The 18,577-nt window shown below is 39.3% G+C and overlaps 1 protein-coding gene across 1 annotated transcript in view; it reads right to left on the reverse strand.

Annotated features, from left to right (window-relative positions):
- VSTM2B (V-set and transmembrane domain containing 2B) overlaps positions 1-18,311 on the reverse strand; it is a 141,631-nt gene extending 123,320 nt beyond the window's left edge. Inside the window, exons 1-2 of the mRNA XM_017828833.1 lie at positions 18,239-18,311; positions 373-452 (exon numbers count right to left, since the gene is read on the reverse strand). The gene's annotated coding sequence lies outside the window, so the exon portion shown is untranslated. The remainder of the gene's footprint in view (positions 1-372; positions 453-18,238) is intronic.
- Between the last annotated feature and the right edge of the window lie 266 nt (positions 18,312-18,577).

Genomic DNA, 18,577 nt, shown 5'->3' on the forward strand with positions numbered 1-18,577 from the left:
AGCAGAGCTGAATATACGGAACAAAATTGTGTAAAGTAAAGGCAGATAAACTTAGAAAATCACTGTAAAACTCCTGAGAATCCTTTAACACTGACGGCAGAGAAATCTGTGGGTTTGTCCCAGTTCTGCTGGGGTTAATACATGTTCTTGTTCATGCCTCTTCCATTCACCTCATCCACAGGGTCTTGCAGCACTGTATGCACTTCTGCCTCTGCTCCATGCTCTGCCTCACCCACTGACCAGTCTTCCCCAGGGCCCCACATGGTTCCTGTTTCCATCTCTGTGTCCCACCTGCCATCTGGGTCTGCCCTTCCTCACACCACTTCACCTTGAGTCTCCTAACCAGGCAGCTCCAACCTACTCCAGCCTCACCAGATTGCAGTTCTCACATCACCTCCTTCATCCTTCTCTCCTCTGTCTCCTGTCAGCCCTGATTGTATCTGGTCTCACGTCTGTAAGGACAGGAAGAGCAGCTCTGTTTTTGCTTTAAGGTCCAGTCTAATCCAAGCCCTAGTCCAAGGAAAATGTGCTGGGAGAGCTCAGCTCAGTCCCTGCAGCCCTGGGGTGGTGCTTTCTAGACAGCTGTAGAATCCTCAGAACATTTGTCAAACAAGTATAATAAGCCTTGTGCATCATATGGTTCTGCCAAAGCTGAGGACACTTTCATGCAAATTGCAGCAAGAACATTTCCTGCATTCCCATCAAATTTAATCCCTTCTCATAGGAGGACACAGTTTATTAATGAAACATCTGCAAGTATTTTTAACCAAGACAAAAATGAGTGCCATTCATTCTTTGGAGCAGCTGAATCTCTCTCATTGAAAACTTAACACACTTTTTTTTTTTTGGTTGTCAAACACACAGGAAAGAGGCACAGTTGGAGTGAAGTTAATTCCATCAGAAGCTCAGTTAATTTTTTTATATAAAGTTTGGAAGAAGTATTCTCCAAGATCTATTTGAACTCTGGCATTAAACCATTTGTCCCAAAGGTTCAAACAAAAAAAAAATAGAAAAAGGAAAAAATATTTTTTCTAATAGAATAAGAAGAAACTTTCTATGTCCCATTAGAACTATGTACTACCACAGGCCTTTATCGCTACAGTAATGAGTAAAGAAAATGATATATATTTAACTCCACTATCATTAAAGATTTAAGATTATTGCAATAATTTTCTACTTCTCTTTTGCTTTATTGAGCTTAGTCAAACTGATATATTGCTGTGTACTTCATTCATTCCTGCTGATGGATGGTATGAATTATGTAGACAATGCTGATGTCCAACTAATAAGAGGAACTACAGAAAAGAGAAGATAAGCAGTTGTAGATGATGAAGTGCTGATTAATAGATTACCCCCCTTCTGACAAGTCCAAACCCATATTTTAAACTGCCAACAGCATTGCAACTGAATGAACAAGTATTTCTGGAATCCAGAAAATGTTGAGGAGCTGACCTTTCTCAAAATTAATCCTTAACAGCTTCTTTCAAGATTTATTTCTTTCTCCTAGCTTCGGACAAAATCAGTAACGGTGTGACCTGAGCTCCATGATTTCTAGTGGTGAATGTATAAAGTACTTTTTGGCCTAGAGTTTGATGCTCTTGATACTCTTGCCTTGGTTTTCACACATGCCCTTCAGGCAGTACTGCTGACTTTAGTGACATTCATTAAGTCTGGGTTCAGAAAGGAGGTGATGTCACGGGGCAAAGCCTTTGAATCAACATTGGTTGGTATCAGCAGTAACAGCAACTGAAAGTTGGTCCTAACCTGTGGCTTGGAGGAAACGGGATAGCAGACCTAGAGCTCCAGCTGGGCTTAGGAAGAAAGGAGGAAAAGAATGTTTTGAAGGATAACAGTAGCTCCTGAGGAATGAAACTCACTGATGAAATTCCACAGAACACACTGACCAGCACAGCTCCCCCAGTGAAGGGACACAAGGGGAGTTCATCTTCACAGAGGCCTGAACTTATGGGAGAGGCAGAGGAATAAACTGCAATTTCCCAGATTCACTTGGCACCAAAGTGTCTGCCCAGAGGTATTATAGGGTTCAACAGCCTATACAACAGCATAGAAAAATGCCTGGACTTCCCTCATCCTATTTCTGCTATAGACAGTGCAGAATTCATCTTCAGTCCCCTCCACAGACTTGCTGTATGAATGTCATTTATAACTTCTCACGAAGAGAAAGAAATCAAAACCCCTAAGAAATGTGCCAGGTTAAAGTACTACAGAGCAAGGGACAGAGTCAGATGAGTTATCTGCCTTTTCCAATAAGATGAGAGAATGTTGTGTCAATTATAAAATATTCACATGGATAAACTTCTGTCTTTCAGAGTGATAAGTATTTTTTCAAAATTAGTTTATGATTCCTGGATAGGCAATGTGCTAAGCTAGTGGGGAACCCCTCTAGTAACAGGTCACCACTCTGATGTCACCCCATTCACTTTTACCCTCTGTGCTTGACCCACGAGCCAATTGCTGACCCACCACACGGTGTGTTTATCCACTTGTGGGATGAACACTGTCTAGAAGGATCCTGGGAGAGACAATATCAAAAGCTTTACTAAAATCTCAAAAGATTACATCAACTGGCTGCCCTTGATCAACTAAGAGGGTTACCTTGTCATAAAAGGAAATCAAAATCAGATCACCAGTCTCTAAGCAACTTTCCTTCAGTTATGCTTAGGGATAGGGAAGAGAGCAGGAAAACTGGGTCACCAAAGACACAGAAAGAGGGAGCACTATAACTAATATATACCCTTACAAAGCCCCTGCATGGGAACACCAAGTCTAGTACAGCTTATTTCTGTAATTTAACTCATGTGAGCTGGTGCTGAGCTTGAACTCTGACAGTATTATTGAAGTAGAAAATTCCCAGCACTTCTTTGCCACCATCCAAGTGCAGGAGAAATTACATAGTTGTCTGCAGCCCAGACCTAGGGCGCCCCAAAGGGATCTTCCCTGACCTTGGGAGCATGTCTGAAAAACCAGACATGTGCCCAGGAGGGATCCAGAGCCGCCTCCTACAAGTCAGTGTTGCATCTGCTTCAAACTGGTTTCAAATACCCATGTGGTGTTTGAGTGGGTACACTCTCAGTCTCACTAATAATTATTATGAGGCCAAGCAGGACTGGCATTTTAATCACAAGGGAGCTTAAACACTCACATGTGCTAAACACCTGAGAATTAAAAGACTGTGAGCATGAGCGAGGATAAATTAACATTCCCAGTTTGCTAGCTCCAACATTTTGAAGTGAAAAACACTTTTCCCCACAGACTGTAAACCACAAGTACATTTATTTGTACTAATTTACCAGACGTTTATTTTGGCACTGTTAAAGCAACGATGTCAAGTTTCCACCTTATCTTTAAGCTATATACAAAGAGATTTTCTCATAAAAATAATGTGCTATTTAATCAACACACACACACGCACACAAGCTGTTAAGTGTAACAAAGCCTAACTTCTCCCGGAAAATGTGCGACTTTTACAAGTCCCCACAGTACAGTCTCACACAAGATCAACAGCATGTTTTGGAGAACAAGAATAATGTAGTGATGATCAGAGAGTGCACGAGCCCAGCTACACAAACACATGCACACCCCTTAGCCAGAAGGACCAGGTGCTCTTTGACGCTGGAAATCTCCTCACTGTACAGCAAGATATTAAGGAAGAATTGCCTGCTCCTCACTCCCTTTAAATATTTGCTGGTGTAAATTTCAAGAGAATAAATATTTTTTTTTTCAAGAGTAGCTGATAATATCAGCTGTAGATTACATGAAAACATTTTTATTAACAGTAGGTGGACAACAAATACTGTTAGGAATTATTCTGGTCTCTGCAAGACAACCTGAGACTTTCTGAAGTTCTGTCTTTCTGAAAATGCCAAGATATTTCAACATTATGGGCTAAGAGTCATAAAAAATAGGTTTCTTACTGAAATTGGTTTTGAAATAGATGTCTGAAAAACTTAAGCCAACATTTAGCCTACAGAAAATATTTAGGACAGTTTATAATTGAATTTATATAGACGTAAAATCCCATTTTTGATATAATGCCTCCAAAAATTGTCATCTAACAGTACTGCTTATACTGTACTGTGAAAAGCAGCATAGCAAATATTTCTCATGAAAATTTACTTCCTCAAAAGCAAACAAAAGAACTACACATCTAACCTGTACCACCTTTAGAATTGCGGCACTGGAAACACAAAGCCTCAAGAATCGCCTACATTTTATCAAATATCTTGAAAAGACAACTTAACTTTATCTAAAAAAAAAAATCCCCCCAAAAATCCGACTCCATACTCAAACACTCAGTCCAGAGAATTTCAACTAATTTCAGTTTTTAGTGGGCAAATTAAACCCATTTGGAAAAAACCTCGGTCAGATCATATGTTCATGGATACAATACATAACAAAGCACGTCCAAAACCATCTGAAAACACCTTACATTAAAGCCAACGCAATTAGTTGAGGCCCCAGGTAAAAGATAAACTGCACTAATAAAACCCCATGTGCCAGAGTCTGCTGGTCAGTACCTCTGTGTCATATGAAGCCTTTGGGGCACGCTGAGAGAGGGGCCACACTGATTCATTAATTAATGTCATCCAGGAATGGTTTCTATTCACTTGGCATTTTAAAACTGGACCTCAGGTCTGCTAAATACTGTAACCAAGTAATGCATGGAGCTCTCAACTGCTAAAGGCTGCTCCCAGGACATCAAACTGCTTCCTCGGACAGGAGAATACTGTGTGATTAACCACAAACAATGACATTATGCCTTCCAGCAGGGAAGTCTCCATCTGTATCCCTGTAGGACTGACCCCCCTCCTCTTGCAGAAGTCCAGAAAGCACCCTAAAGGGAAGTTCAGGAGGCAAAAGGGATGCACTTCAAGATAGCATGAACAGCAAAATGTGTATGATCCTGTAGCTTTTTGTAGGCACAGAATGATATAATCATAGAATGGTTTGGGTTGGAAGGGACATTAGAGATCACTTATTTCCAACCACTCTGCCATGGGCAGGGACACCTTCCACTGGTCCTACACTGGGCTGGTCCAAGCCCCATCCAATGTGGCCTTGAACACTTTCAGGGATGGGGCATCCACAGCTTCTCTGGGCAACCTGTGCCAGGGCCTCCCCACCCTCCCAGGGAAGAATTTCTTCCTAATATCTAATCTAAACCTACTCTCTTTCAGTCTGAAGCCATTTCCCCTTGTCCTGTCACTACATGCTCCTGTGACTAGCCTCTTTCAGTAAATAATCTCACAGTCTCACAGGCATCATGTTATACTATCACTAAAGAAACTATCCCTTGTACATGAGAATATTTACAGACACCCTCACCTAAACCATTCCCTCTCTGCCCAGCCTGTTTTCATACTGCTGGCAAGGCACAGCCTGCAGCTCATGAGTCCAGAACAGAGGGATCTCTTTGTAGGAGGAGCTGGTGGGACCTCAAACAGTAAATATTTTGGTTTGACTCTCTCAGAAAACTTGATGAAGCCCATTATCTGATTTCCCAGGCACCCAGTCTTTAGCTGGCACACTTTTACACTGGTAAGCTTTTCGTATCAAAGACATAAGTCTTCATTAGACTCAGAGTACTCTAGAGTAATTTTCAAATGCTTTAAATGTAAGGAAATTCTATTGTGAGCTGATAAACTGTAGTTATACTGAACAGCATTCCTCAGGAAAGTGCAGCTGTTTTAATACAGTCTGAAGCCAGAAATTTTAATGATTGTTTCATTTAAAGGAATTAGTGATGGAATTATGTACATCAGGCACATGGAAGTCCTATTCCTTGAGCATCGTTGGGGATCCAAAAATAAGAGACTGCATCCTAATTCTCACCACTGGACTCTCCTTCTTTCCATATTTCAATATTCTGAAGTCACCAGACTCACATGAAAATCAGCTGTCAGAGAAAACCTTGCATGATTTTTTTTTTTCCTTTCTTGCTTCCTTTATTGTCAAATCAAGATTATTTTCCTTTTTCAATTTAGTATATGGTATTGCCTGATAGAAGAGACTAACAAAAAGTCTAATGTACCCTTCGTTCATACGAATAAGTCAAATAATTAGCAAAGCTAAGATTAGGTTTAATGTCATTTTAGTAGCTCCTACAGTATTTTACTAGCACTTTAATCGTAGCGATGTTACTGAAAATAGTTTAATGAGAATTTCGAGGTAGTAGAGAAGTCATTAAGCAGATGTCCCTGATATTAAAACTGACCGGTTTTGTACAAGGAAGTGTTCGGATCAAACACTGTGGATTTACTTGTGCAATTTCAGAGAGAACCCTCCTCTCTGCTGGAGAATCAGAGGCATCTTTTTCCCTTTCTATCACTGACTGCAGAGAATCTTAGATAAGCAAGGGACACAGGCATCAGCTCTCCCCGTAAAAGCACAGCAGGAATCACCACGATGACTGGCAGATACATTTTGCAGATTGTGTGTGTTAACGGGAGGCAAACGCCTGCCCACGGCTGTTCCTTTGCTTTGCACACTAAGCAATCTCGAAAGGGCAGGAGCAGGGCTGTCCCCTGTGCCCCCAGTCACTGCACATAAAAGGAAGGCAGCCAGGATTTACACTGGCATCTGATTGTCTCCTACATGACACTTGAGAGAACAGGCAGTCACAGCACAGAAATGGCTGAAAACCTGCAGAAACCTTCTGTCTTTGCTGCTTTGGTTTTCCCCACTCAGTTATTTTACAAAGAAGCCTGGAAGTACCTGCAAATCAGCTGCCTGGGTCCCCAGCAAGTGTTTCTGAAATGAGGTCTATCAATCTTTTCACAAACATTTCTCACAATAAATCTTGCAGCAGTGAAGTAAAATAAATGGTATCTCTAACAGCAAACACTCACAGAGGTCTGAAGCAATCTCTCAGCATTTATTTCTGGAGATGCACTTGAGATGTAAGGAACAAATGAAAAATTTTAGTCTGACATTAATTACGATTTTATGCCAATAAAAGTTTTCACAGTACATTTCTCGATAAAAACAGCAAATATTGTTGAACACTGCTGTAATTACACCAAGTCCACCATTATATCTGCTCTCTCAGGAGAGGCTGGGACAGAATTAAGACCTGAGAACAAATTTTAGTCTGTGTCTCTCTAGAGGTGTCGCTGCCTGCAGAGCACTGGCTCCTGCCTCAACCTTTCAGCTGGGATGAAACTGGAGGGGAGTGACAGAGATGGACAGACAGGGTGGCACAAGATTAAGTATTATCTAGGGTTTCAAAGTAACTTGTTGAAGGGCCTGTTCTAGGAATGGAAACAGTGGTTCTCTGCTTTCCTATTATATTAACCTGGTCTACTGTTCTACTCATGTGCATAAAACAATCCTACTGTGCAGTCCTGATTCTGACCAGTAGATTAACCAAAAATGTATGATATGGCAGGAAAATTAGCTACATGTCCACAAATCTTATTTCTAACTCATAAACCAGTCATTTATACTGTATTCTCACTTCCTTTAAGTTTACCATCACCATTCACCTTTAATAGTTAATACCGTTCTTGTCTCTCAAATCTATAAAAGATTATCTCAGTAACAGATATCATTGAGCAGAAAACATTACTCAAAGGTACAGAATTACATGTAGAAAGAGATTAATTAGTGGAATTTCTCAGTTTGGAAAAGATATGGTCGAGGAAAAGTCACATATATCTTGGAGAAGGGGGCCATCAAAACAAGGTAATGGGTTTAAATATATATGCATACAGCAAAAAGGAAAATATACACATCCACACTGTAGAACTTACTGCTATACAAAAAACCCAAAAAGCTCAGTAGGATTATTCTTGCCTTTTTACATTGTTTTGTTTTAACTTGGACACAATGAGCCAGGTTCTGCAAAAATAACTACAGCGATACACTACAGTTTCATGATATTGCAATAGTACAACTTTACGTTTCTAAATGGAAAAAAATGGGAATAAGGATTTTATTTATTTCACAGTAACCATAGACTGCTGAAGTTGTTCCCTACTGAAGAACTAAATCAGGTAGATATGAGCAAGTTATTTGCTAAATATACTTACAAAAAGTAAAAAATGACTGCTCTACTCTTTCGCTTTAATGAAAAAGCATTTTCAAAATAGATGTTAGACCTAAGTTTGTAATCAGCTTTAGGAAAAAATTATGTAACTAGTGACTAACAATCTAGAGGAGAACACTACAAATGAGCTTCTCATCTCCTTGGGGAATTGCACGTTGGTCCCATCCTCAACAGAAACAAATCAAGGTCCCAGAAAGACTTTCTTGCATGGCAGCTGAAAACAAACTGCTACTGGAAAAGAGCAGTAATAATCCAATAGTGACTCCTTTGTTCAGAAATCCCAATAACCAGAAAAACTCTTTGAAATGATCAATTCCATTAAAAGCTTTAATGAGATTACCAAATTTAATTACTCTTCTGTGCTGCATTAATTTATAAAGGGTGGGTCCTCAATCTGAACATTTAATAGTTTCCAGAAATAGCAAATCCCATTTGTAAAGAAGCAGAATGATTTCTTTTTTTTCTTTTTAATTGAAATAATCTAGCACCATTATAAGCCCTTTGGGCAAGATTTCTAGGAGTACTATAGTGCCTAAAAGGTTGATATTTCTTAGGTATCTATTTTAATTGTCATATGCTCAAAGGCCTTTTAAATGTTCACTCTCTATATATTAACACAAAAAAACATTGAACAAGGTTACATTTAGGCTGTTTCAGTTTTTTAAATGTGATTTTACAAATTATACCACTAGAAAAGATAAGTGGAAGTAATTTTTAATACACAGCAAGATGCATTTCTAACTAGATTAAGCAGCTGTTAACATTATTTTTCTGCACAGCAAGAGCAAACGTCTACAATAACTAGACCTTAAAGGAAGAGGCAATCCCATTTGGTGCACATTGTATACATTTGATTTTATTCCCCAACAGCATTCAGAAGGAAATAAAGAAGAATTAGATATGGAAATTAATTTGCAGCACTACTTCAGACAAGCACATTTGCAAAAGCATAAGAATGTTGAAGACATTAGGAAGAAGTCTGTAAGAAGCAAGAAAAAAAGGATAACACTCAACTTCAACATTCAACTCCGATGCCAACTTCTTGCCATATGAAAGTGTCAAGTTGGTACAAAAAAAATTAACATTCAACAACAAACCCGTCAGATATATGTGACAGGGAATAGGAAGGTAGGCACTGACAGAAGTTGAAGGTCTGCTGCTGAAACAGAAAACTATGTATTTCTTGGGATTTCTCCCATACCTTCTGTGCTTAATTTTCCAACAAAAGAGCATCATTTTGCTGAAATGCTGAGTGTTAAAGCAAAAGGCAGCAGTTCCAGGAAACCCACAACAATGACAGCAATGAAACAGTAGTCAAAGTAAGGCTGAAATACAACAACAAAAGGCGTACATGAGACATTTAGGAAGCTACTCAACAGCAGCTACATCCTGTAGGGCTCAATCCTAACTAGGATGATTCTACCAAGTTAGAAGCAATAAAACAGCCACATATAAAAATTCAGGCAACAAGATTTGATGGTAACGAAATATATTACATTAGCTAACACATGAAACCCCCAAAGACTTTAGGGAACAAGCCTGTTTCTGTAGAGCTTTCTGAGTATTTGCTCTCTGTAGCACTAATAGCTTTATAATTCTCTATGTGGCTAAAATAATTTATAGACAAGAATTCTGCAAAGTGTGATCACTGCTTTTTACTAAACTAGCATGTTCTGCAGGACAGGGCAGGGCCATGGACATCCCCCAGGACTGCCCTGAGGGGCACACAAAGCCTTGCAGGCAGAGTTTCTCCACTGCAGTATCTTGAGCAACTGCAGTTGCTCAACTGCCTTAACGCCTTCTAAAAACCCCCTCTAGCCAACAGATGGCTTGTTCATAAAACTGAGTATGGGAATCACAGATTGGAGCTTTCCCCTTGCCAAAAGGATCTTTCTCCACGAGGTATTCTGGAAAGGCACTTGCACAATGGTAATTTCAGAAACTTAACTATAAACGACTAGAAAGAGTTTCAAATACAACACCTAATTAGAACAATACTGAAGGTATGCCCCTGCATAGTAGGATTCAGCCAGCTTCAGATCACTGCTGGAAGTCTGTTATTTCTGCAGTACAGTATGGGCTAGTTTGAGTATAACAGTTAATTATACAGTTGAGCTTAATTAAATTGTTTTGTTTGTAGTACAAGGATCTCTGCATTTTTATAGGTCTAAGTTTGCTTCCCACAAGCACTGCTCCTTTAACCTGAGTCCCAGGATGGGCAGTACTTGCCACATTCCAACCAAGAACACAATAATCCAGAATCAGTCTTATAAAACAGTAAATCCTGCTGCAAGACATTAAGGTACATCTGTCCAGCTGAAATCCTCTTACAGCAAGACATTCATTATTGCAAGGAGAAAGTGCTTAGCAGAAACAAGATCAAGGCCTGGTGATCTTACAAAAGTACAAATGCACAGATGAAACTTGTGGTAAGAAGGTAATGTATACTATGTTCTCTGACTTACAACTTTAAAAACAGTTGCTACATAGTAGTTAGAAAGAATGATTCTTTTAAAACTGGACAAGGAAGATGTCTCCCCAAACCAGAAAATTCTTAAGCATCCCAAAGAAATTCCTGAATAGATGATTAATTTAATTCGGTTAAAAAAATAATTACTACAAAGAGAAATGTAGTATTCTTTCGGTAACCAAGAACTGCCTAACATTCTTTTACTTTTAGCAAGAAAAAGACAATTTCTTCAAGAAGCCCCCACGTAGTTTGTTGCCATCCAGTCTGTAGGACCAACAAGCAGGTCCACCCCTCCCTCCCCAGCTCTCACTGTGGCAGGAGCAGCCAAATGCTGAGGTCTCATTATTTTGAAGTCTTCATTACTTTTAAAACCTATGCCATCAAATCCAGGCTCCAAAATATTATGAAACATAAATAATCAAAGCTAAATGTCAGCTGTCAACATAACAAACACTGCATGAGGCTCATTTCCTGGAGAATGGAATTGAAAAGTTGATTCATAAGCTACCTTTCCACTTCCATGACCATGAACCAGCACATTGCAACGAGGACCATGCTGAACCTTGACATGAGATGGAGACCAGGAAACAAAGGGCAGTAGTGGACTGTTTGTGCCAGTCTGGCAGCTTCTTTCCCCAGTAGCATTGTTGAAACCAGAGCCCAGCAAAATTGCCAACAAAAACTGTGAAAACCTGCAGTTTCCTCCAACTCTTCCCCCATTTTCTGGGCTTAGGGCAGACCTCCCAGCTGCTGGCATGAAAAAGCAGTTCTGCTACATGTCACTTCATAGTTTGGCACAAAATGAAAGATAATATGGTTTAAAAGAAGTTTTGCAGTCTCTTTTTCAAGATAAAATGAAAACAAACAAGATAAAGGAAAACAAAAGGGTAGAAAACCCTGAAAAGAATGAAGAAATCTGTGTTTCTTTCCTTATCGCTGTATCACACTCCCACCCAAAATCAGAGGAGGTTTCCTTTGCTCACAAAAACATTTGTAGCTTTACTTTCACTCAACAGCCCTCTATTCCATCTGGCAACAGGCTGGGTCACTATATTGAAATGATATCCTCTGTGCTGCTAAATATTCCTGCTGATAGAGCACCCTTTGGAGAGCTGCCAGCACGTTTAATTGCAAATGGAGAAAGCGTTGGCCAAATGATTCCTTTATTTCCAAAAGCACAGATGAGGGTCAGCTTAGGAAATTTCTTTAGGTTGCAAGAGATTAACCCTGAGGGTGATTTTGAGTGTCTCCTGTTTCAGCTGGCTGTCCACGTTCAGCTCAAGTGAAACAGAGGCAATGGAGAACCAACAGTGCTTAAGTTCAACTGTGTGAAATCAGCGACAACAGATCTGACAAATTTAGATCCTTTAAATTTTCCATTCACCTCTGCCCATAATGATGATTGGAGTAAAACAATTCTCCACAGATAAATTATGGGAAGCACCATCGTGTCCTGACCTGATTCCCTTCCAGCCTCTCGGGTAAGTGCCTGTCTGCTCTGGCAATGGGCTGCCTCATCAGCAGAGCTGCACAGGAGCCAGGAGGTGAGGCAACAGCCTTCTCTTGCCATCCCTTGACATGGAATTAGAGAATTTACTTTTTCTACTATAGATTTTTTTTAATCCCCATTTAGATATTCTGCCTTTCTCTCTAGCCCAGAAATGAAAAATCAAAGATTATGAGTGTGCTTGCTTTTGGCTCCCTAGCAATAACACCTTGACAGATTTAAAAGAAATAAAAATAATTTTTGGAAAGTGACATCACTAACATACCCTGCCCGGGTAGCAGTGCTGGGGCCCTTGCACACACCCTGCAAATCAATCCAAATTCAGATGCACTGCTGCAAGAAAGGTTTGAGATGTACCTTCCAAAATAATCCAGAAGAACAGGGCATCACCACTGACAAATGAAATTATGTTGCTCAAAACAAGTACAGCAAAACATATTTCTGACCTCTAAATAATTTTTATTACAGAGTAGACAGTGGGGACATTAAAGGAAAATGTGTATTTCACTAATTATTGAGGACTGACACTCATCAGAAATTTTATCTTTGATCAGGTCACATTAAATAATAATAAAAAGGCTCTCATTTCTTCACTCCTTCCAGCAGCCCTGTGTAAGAGTTTTTTTATTGCATAGGATAAGAGAGATTTTAGGAGGTCTGTCTTTCTGTATGCACATGCTATTTTGTTTTCTTAATGCATACAATTGATTTTTCCAAGTTATATTTAAACTAAAACTATGCCTTCATATTTATCTGCATGAAAGATTATAGTCAAATTTTTTGAAAATTCTTGACCAGAATCCACAGAGGATAAGGGCCTCAAATTACACTGGTAACACAGGACAGAAATCTGCCAGTAAAATACTTGTAATCCTCATATGACAACTTCTTTGGAAGTTTGAGACTTATTCAGATCTCCAGTTTCTTACTTGGACTACTTGCTGAAAGACTTTTGATTGTTTGTGGGTTTTGTTTGTTTGGTTTTTTTCCTAAAAGATTTCCCTGTGTTCACATCAGAGCCAATGAAATTAAATACTTTTCCCTCAACTACAAAATGCTATTAGCAAAACCAGAACTTTCTTACAGCAATTTCCCATCCTCAGGAAAAAGCTGTTGTCAGAAATCAATTGCAAGGTCAGGAAGGGAATTGCTAGTCAAGAAATATGAAGCAAGGATATCAGTTCAGATCCTGGGTAGGTGTCCCGGCCACTAAATCCATGTCACCCCATCAGTCTCTGCTCCCACAGCATGTAAATCACCCAACACTCCACTACCTTGGAGTTACTCTTTTGGAATCTTCCTCACTTTTCATAAAATATTTTCAAATGCTCTATTTGTTGCAGTTCAAAGATCCCAAACCTTATTACTTATTACAAACCTTATTGCTTGTCACAGTTCTTGTTCACTGGATGACCACCCTTCAATTACTCTACAGCCTACATCTGAGAATTTTCACCTCGAAATTCACTCCCTGACCATCACACTAAACACTTCTGAACCCAGCTGAGTTATTAGAGACACACAGAAAGCCTACTAAGTTATAAACATCAGCTATAAAATAAGGAATGATCGAACAGGATCATCTCTCTCTTCAGGAGAAAGTATTTCATGCAGACTTTTCTAGCTAAGCTGGGTTGTGTAAAGGCCAGAAACCTGGACTGCATGTGGAGACTGAGCACAGCCTCCAGCAGGAATGCTGCTTTTGGCAGCCTGGGTGGGGATTTCTGCCTGTGTGGGTGTGTTGGGAATATCCAGCTCAATGCTGTGCCATGTGCACATCTCTCATGAAAATCTTCCAACAGCACAAGGACCAAATATGAATGTTGTTTCAGAAAAATGACTGGAAGACAGTGCTGTTTTTTTTCCATAATAACTATTCATAAGAGTTGCACCTTGCTAACCCACTTTCATCTGAAATCTAAGATCATTAGGGATTTGAAGCTCTCTTAACAGCCCAAAGAAAGTCAGAGATTGAAACGATTTGTACATTTGTTTAGCCATAATATTTTTACTCATATTTCATTGCTACTTATTTCCTGCAACTTCAGCTGAGTAAATCAGAACTTAGCCCCCTCAGGAATTTCTGTTCCTCTGTTTCACCATCACTAAATAAATTTTACTGTTTGCTGTTATTAAACATCCAGAAAGTGAACTGTGGAGCCATGGATACTCCTCCAAGGTATTCTGTACCATAAAAAGATATACAGTGCACAGAAAATCCTTCAAATTTAAAAAGCAGACTATAAATTAAGGCTTTTATTCTTCCCACTATCAGATACAGAGCATCACCAAGCTGGCCAGGCCCCAATGAGACACAACCTATAGTTATTTTATATAGAACTAAGTGAAAATTTTCCATAGATTTAGCTTCTAGCATATCAAGTAGTCATTTTTATCCCAGGAAGAAAGAGCATTAAAATACCTCCAAGGCTACACAATAATAATAAAGAAATATTTATTTCTGTAAACTCTACTTACAACCTTCATTTTTCCATAGATTTTGCTTTATAATTATACTGCAACATCTGTAAGTTTGTATTATATTTGTACTATTCTGTCAGTTTGTATACCTTTAGATACTGTCTTATCTGTTTAAATAAACCAACTCTTAATTTTGTAACCACCTATTGTGGAGGGCAAGAATGAAAACATTTATATAAAGGTAGTTAACAATCACAGTAGTTTTGTCCCTCTCCAAAGATATTATGTTGACCATTTTTTTCTTGTATTTGATGCCTTGTTCGACTACCAAGACAAAAAGAAGGGGGGGAAAAAATCAATCCTGAATTACACTACAGATTATCATTAGAACATTTTTCAATGCATAGGACAGTAGCAGCAATTTTGCTTAGATGTACTGAACCATGGATCTACCAGACATTATAATCTCTTAGTGGTTAATGTTTGTTGCTTTCAACTCAAATGATTTCTTTCACAGCTAGCAATAAAGTTACACACTGTATTAATTTTCACTGGGTCAAAATTAGAAAGCACCAAAGAGAAAAGTTTGTGACTCCTTTTACCAATCTTTCTGCTATTTCAAATTCCTAAGGTAGAAGTTGAGGAAATATGAGGAAGATGGCATAGAAGGATGTAATTTCTGAAATTATTTTAGAGCCAACTCAAAAGGAAGAGAGAATTAGGCCCCTGCAGAGATGGAGGCACTGGTATATTTGGAGCAGAAGCACATGAAAAGTGCACAGAGGTCTCAAAAATTTCACATTCTTCATCTTTTACAGAGGAGAGAGGTGGAATTGTACCCTATTTTAATCCCTCACTCTGAAATGCCAGTGGCCTTAAAATGGTCTTTATCTTAGTGCTTGTAAGATTTTTGCCCAGAAAGTGAAGAGGGATGGTCATATATTGAGAAATTATCTCCCTGTTGAATGGTCAATCACATCCATGGTGTTGATTAAGGACTGCTGGCAAACAGGCATTTTTGGCTTGTTATTAGGCATCCTTTCATCTGTATGTGTTGGAAATACACTTGCACTGTTGTTTGTGCCTGGAGCATGAATAATGGATCCTGTTTTACTGCTGTCATCTGTGTGGTTCATTATGAGATGTTTATGCAGTGTACAAATTCTTTCTTTTTTCTTACATCAAGCCTGATCCTGCATTTTCTCCTCAGGTAGGAGATCTTTACTGGTACGAGGAATGGAGGCTGCTCAATCATGTTTTCCTTTTCAGGGGATTAAACATGGTTCATCCTGGTTACATCTGACGCGAATCCAAATGTTCATTTATGAATCATTTTTCAGGGTTGCATGCAAAGCATTCGATATTTATTAACAACGACATGATAGTTACTGCACTGGTGGACTTTGGCCCTGGAAAATCTCCACTATGATAGCCATCTTAATTGATTTTCAGGCATGGGCCTTTACCTACTGCCTGTATTTAAAATGGAAAGCTTGGTCCCTGTGCCACTGTCATTTACATTGGGAAGCCCATTATCCCTCAATAACCAAGTTTGACAGCGCTCTGGATGAACACCTGTATTCCACTTAGAAGAGTCCACTTCATTTTCATAATGCATTAGCAGAGTCATGGATCTCTGAGCACTCATTTGGAGGTCCTTATTGATGCAGAATTGTTTATTAAAAGGAAGAAGCTGGACTTGTAAAAGTTGAGACCTCTAAGTCTCAAGACCTGTAGCAAAGCTCAGGTTCTAAGATTCTGAAGGAAGTCTTATTAGAGCAAGTTCTTCTGTGAAGAAGAAAAGAACTATTTTTGTGATCTGTTTTTATCTACAACAAAGATCCACTGGCTATGGCATTTTACTTCCATAACTATGTATTAATGGAATTAAGAGGGCTCTGTACACTAGAAGAAATATTCAACAGCTAATTATTGAATTTTTTGAGCAACTGGAAAAGAGATGGGCTTTCATGTAGTTCCTCAGTCACTTCCTTGTGTCAAAATTAAATAGAATAAATAACATATCAATGCAAAAAAGGTGATACAAGATTTGGACCTCTTTTCTGAATCCAACTCTGCCATGACCTGCATTTAACATATTTTTCCTACTTTTCCTTAACCCCACATAGCTGAGCTTTTGAACTGTTCATTGCTCCCCCTCTTCACTACATCAGACTGCCCCCAGCCCAGCAGGGATGTGGTACTCTACATGAAAGAGCACATCACACTGCCCTACACAACCTCCAAGGTCCAGCAGGGATTGCAGGTGAGGGGGGCTGGGAGGCAGGACCAGATCAGGAGCCCACGTGCAAGCAGCAGGTACTCACTGAAGCATCCCTGTAAGTAATTCCTTAGATTACAAACCACTTTGGTTTCAGAAACAGTTCATAACATTATCCAGCATATAGTGCAGAGAACATTAAAAATTAATATCAATAATAAATTGACTAAGAATGTTTTCATAATATGTAGCAGAAAAAGGAATTGCCTGATGCAGATAAAACCGAGATAGGTTTAATAACACCATTAAAATAAGCTACATAGTGCCAAACTCCTAAAGCACAGATATTTCTTCATACCAACAAGGAACTACTGATAAAGAGTAACAAACTAAACACAAAGTCTGACAGTGGTTGCAACCTCTGTGCCTGGAAAATGTAAAAGATCAGCCTCCTTATAGCTGAATGGCATCAGCAGGGTCACTTACCCAGACTGTTCTGGCTAATTACATTTCCTAGGGCAAGAATAAGTTCTAAAAGAATATGATGAGCACAGCTCACTACTGGGATCATGGTTTATATGCAAGTATTAGAAGAATCTCAACTGTGATTCAAAGCATCTCAAGGAGTGCACAGAATTTTGAAAAGGAAACAGGCTGAAACCTGTGGGATTCCTGAAGGGTACCACCACGGAATATACATCTAAAACAGGGAGTAATGGGTAACCACACACCAGGTATATATTTCTTGTGTATGTAGTGCTAAGATGAAATAAAACTATCTTTGTAAAGAGGACTTCTCCCACATTACAAAGATGGTCACATAGGCCATTAGTTTCTTGAAGAAGTATGATGAAAAGTATTGCTCTTTCCACTTGTACCTATTGGATTTAGAAGCACAAGAGGGGGCAGGTATATGGCTTAGGTAAGAAGAGACCTTTAAAAGGCCCCTGTCTGATCATATAACCTGTTTCACTTTTCTATTTCAATGATTTTCGTTTCAATGAATATGCATATAGTGCTTTAGTGATGAGGAGAGGAAAGCAATACTGTATTTCTATAAGAAATATTTTTCCTGAACACACACAGTTTTTTCTGGACTGCCTGAACAATGGCTAATCCTATCTGAAGGAAGGAGGGAAGGAGTTAATGAACTTCTTAATATAATAAACAGAAAAAATAGGAAGAATTAATAAAGTATTAGTATTGTTCAACACTGCTATTATTAAAGATCTTCTTGTAAATCCTGCACAAGAGTAGGGTCATAAACATTTACTATTTTCCATGGTGCAATTTTTAAACTACATTGCTATTCCCTGGAACAATCACCTCTAGCTGCTGCTTACATGGTTAAGCAATTCATTATATGCTGCTAAAACACTGCACAGCCTCCATCAACTAAATGTGTGGCAGCTTCCCTGCACCTGATACACAGAGGTCCCCACTCACTTTGCACTGAAGTTACACGTTAACTGACAAGTGAGAGAGGCGTAAGATTTAAAATCTGGGTTTTGTTTTCCCACAAGGTATTAAAGACAACTTTGTGCAGCAAACCTCAGCATTCAGTCACTTGTGGAAGGAACCTACAGCTGCCTCCATGTTTTGGTCAGCAGAACATCGGTGCCTTGCGGCCTCAAAGTTCTCCCTTTGGGGCCGGGGAACCCAAGGCTGAGAACATTCTGCTGCATCCCTGAATCCTGCAGCTTTTTGCAAGCTGCAATAGGGCACAAGCTGTTTTATTTTCCAGTATTGTATTTCAGTTCATAGTTTTGAAGAGCTGTTGGATCACTGAAGAGTGAGGTCCTGTGGTGCAGCTCACAGAACATCCCTGTTACTCTGCTTGTAGTTGTCCCTGGGCATCACAGCCTTCTGCTCTCAGGGGGCCTGTGATTG

The sequence above is a fragment of the Lepidothrix coronata genome, unplaced genomic scaffold, assembly GCF_001604755.1.
Source record: "Lepidothrix coronata isolate B3197 unplaced genomic scaffold, Lepidothrix_coronata-1.0 Scaffold153, whole genome shotgun sequence".
In the NCBI taxonomy this organism is placed as follows: Eukaryota; Metazoa; Chordata; class Aves; order Passeriformes; family Pipridae; genus Lepidothrix; species Lepidothrix coronata.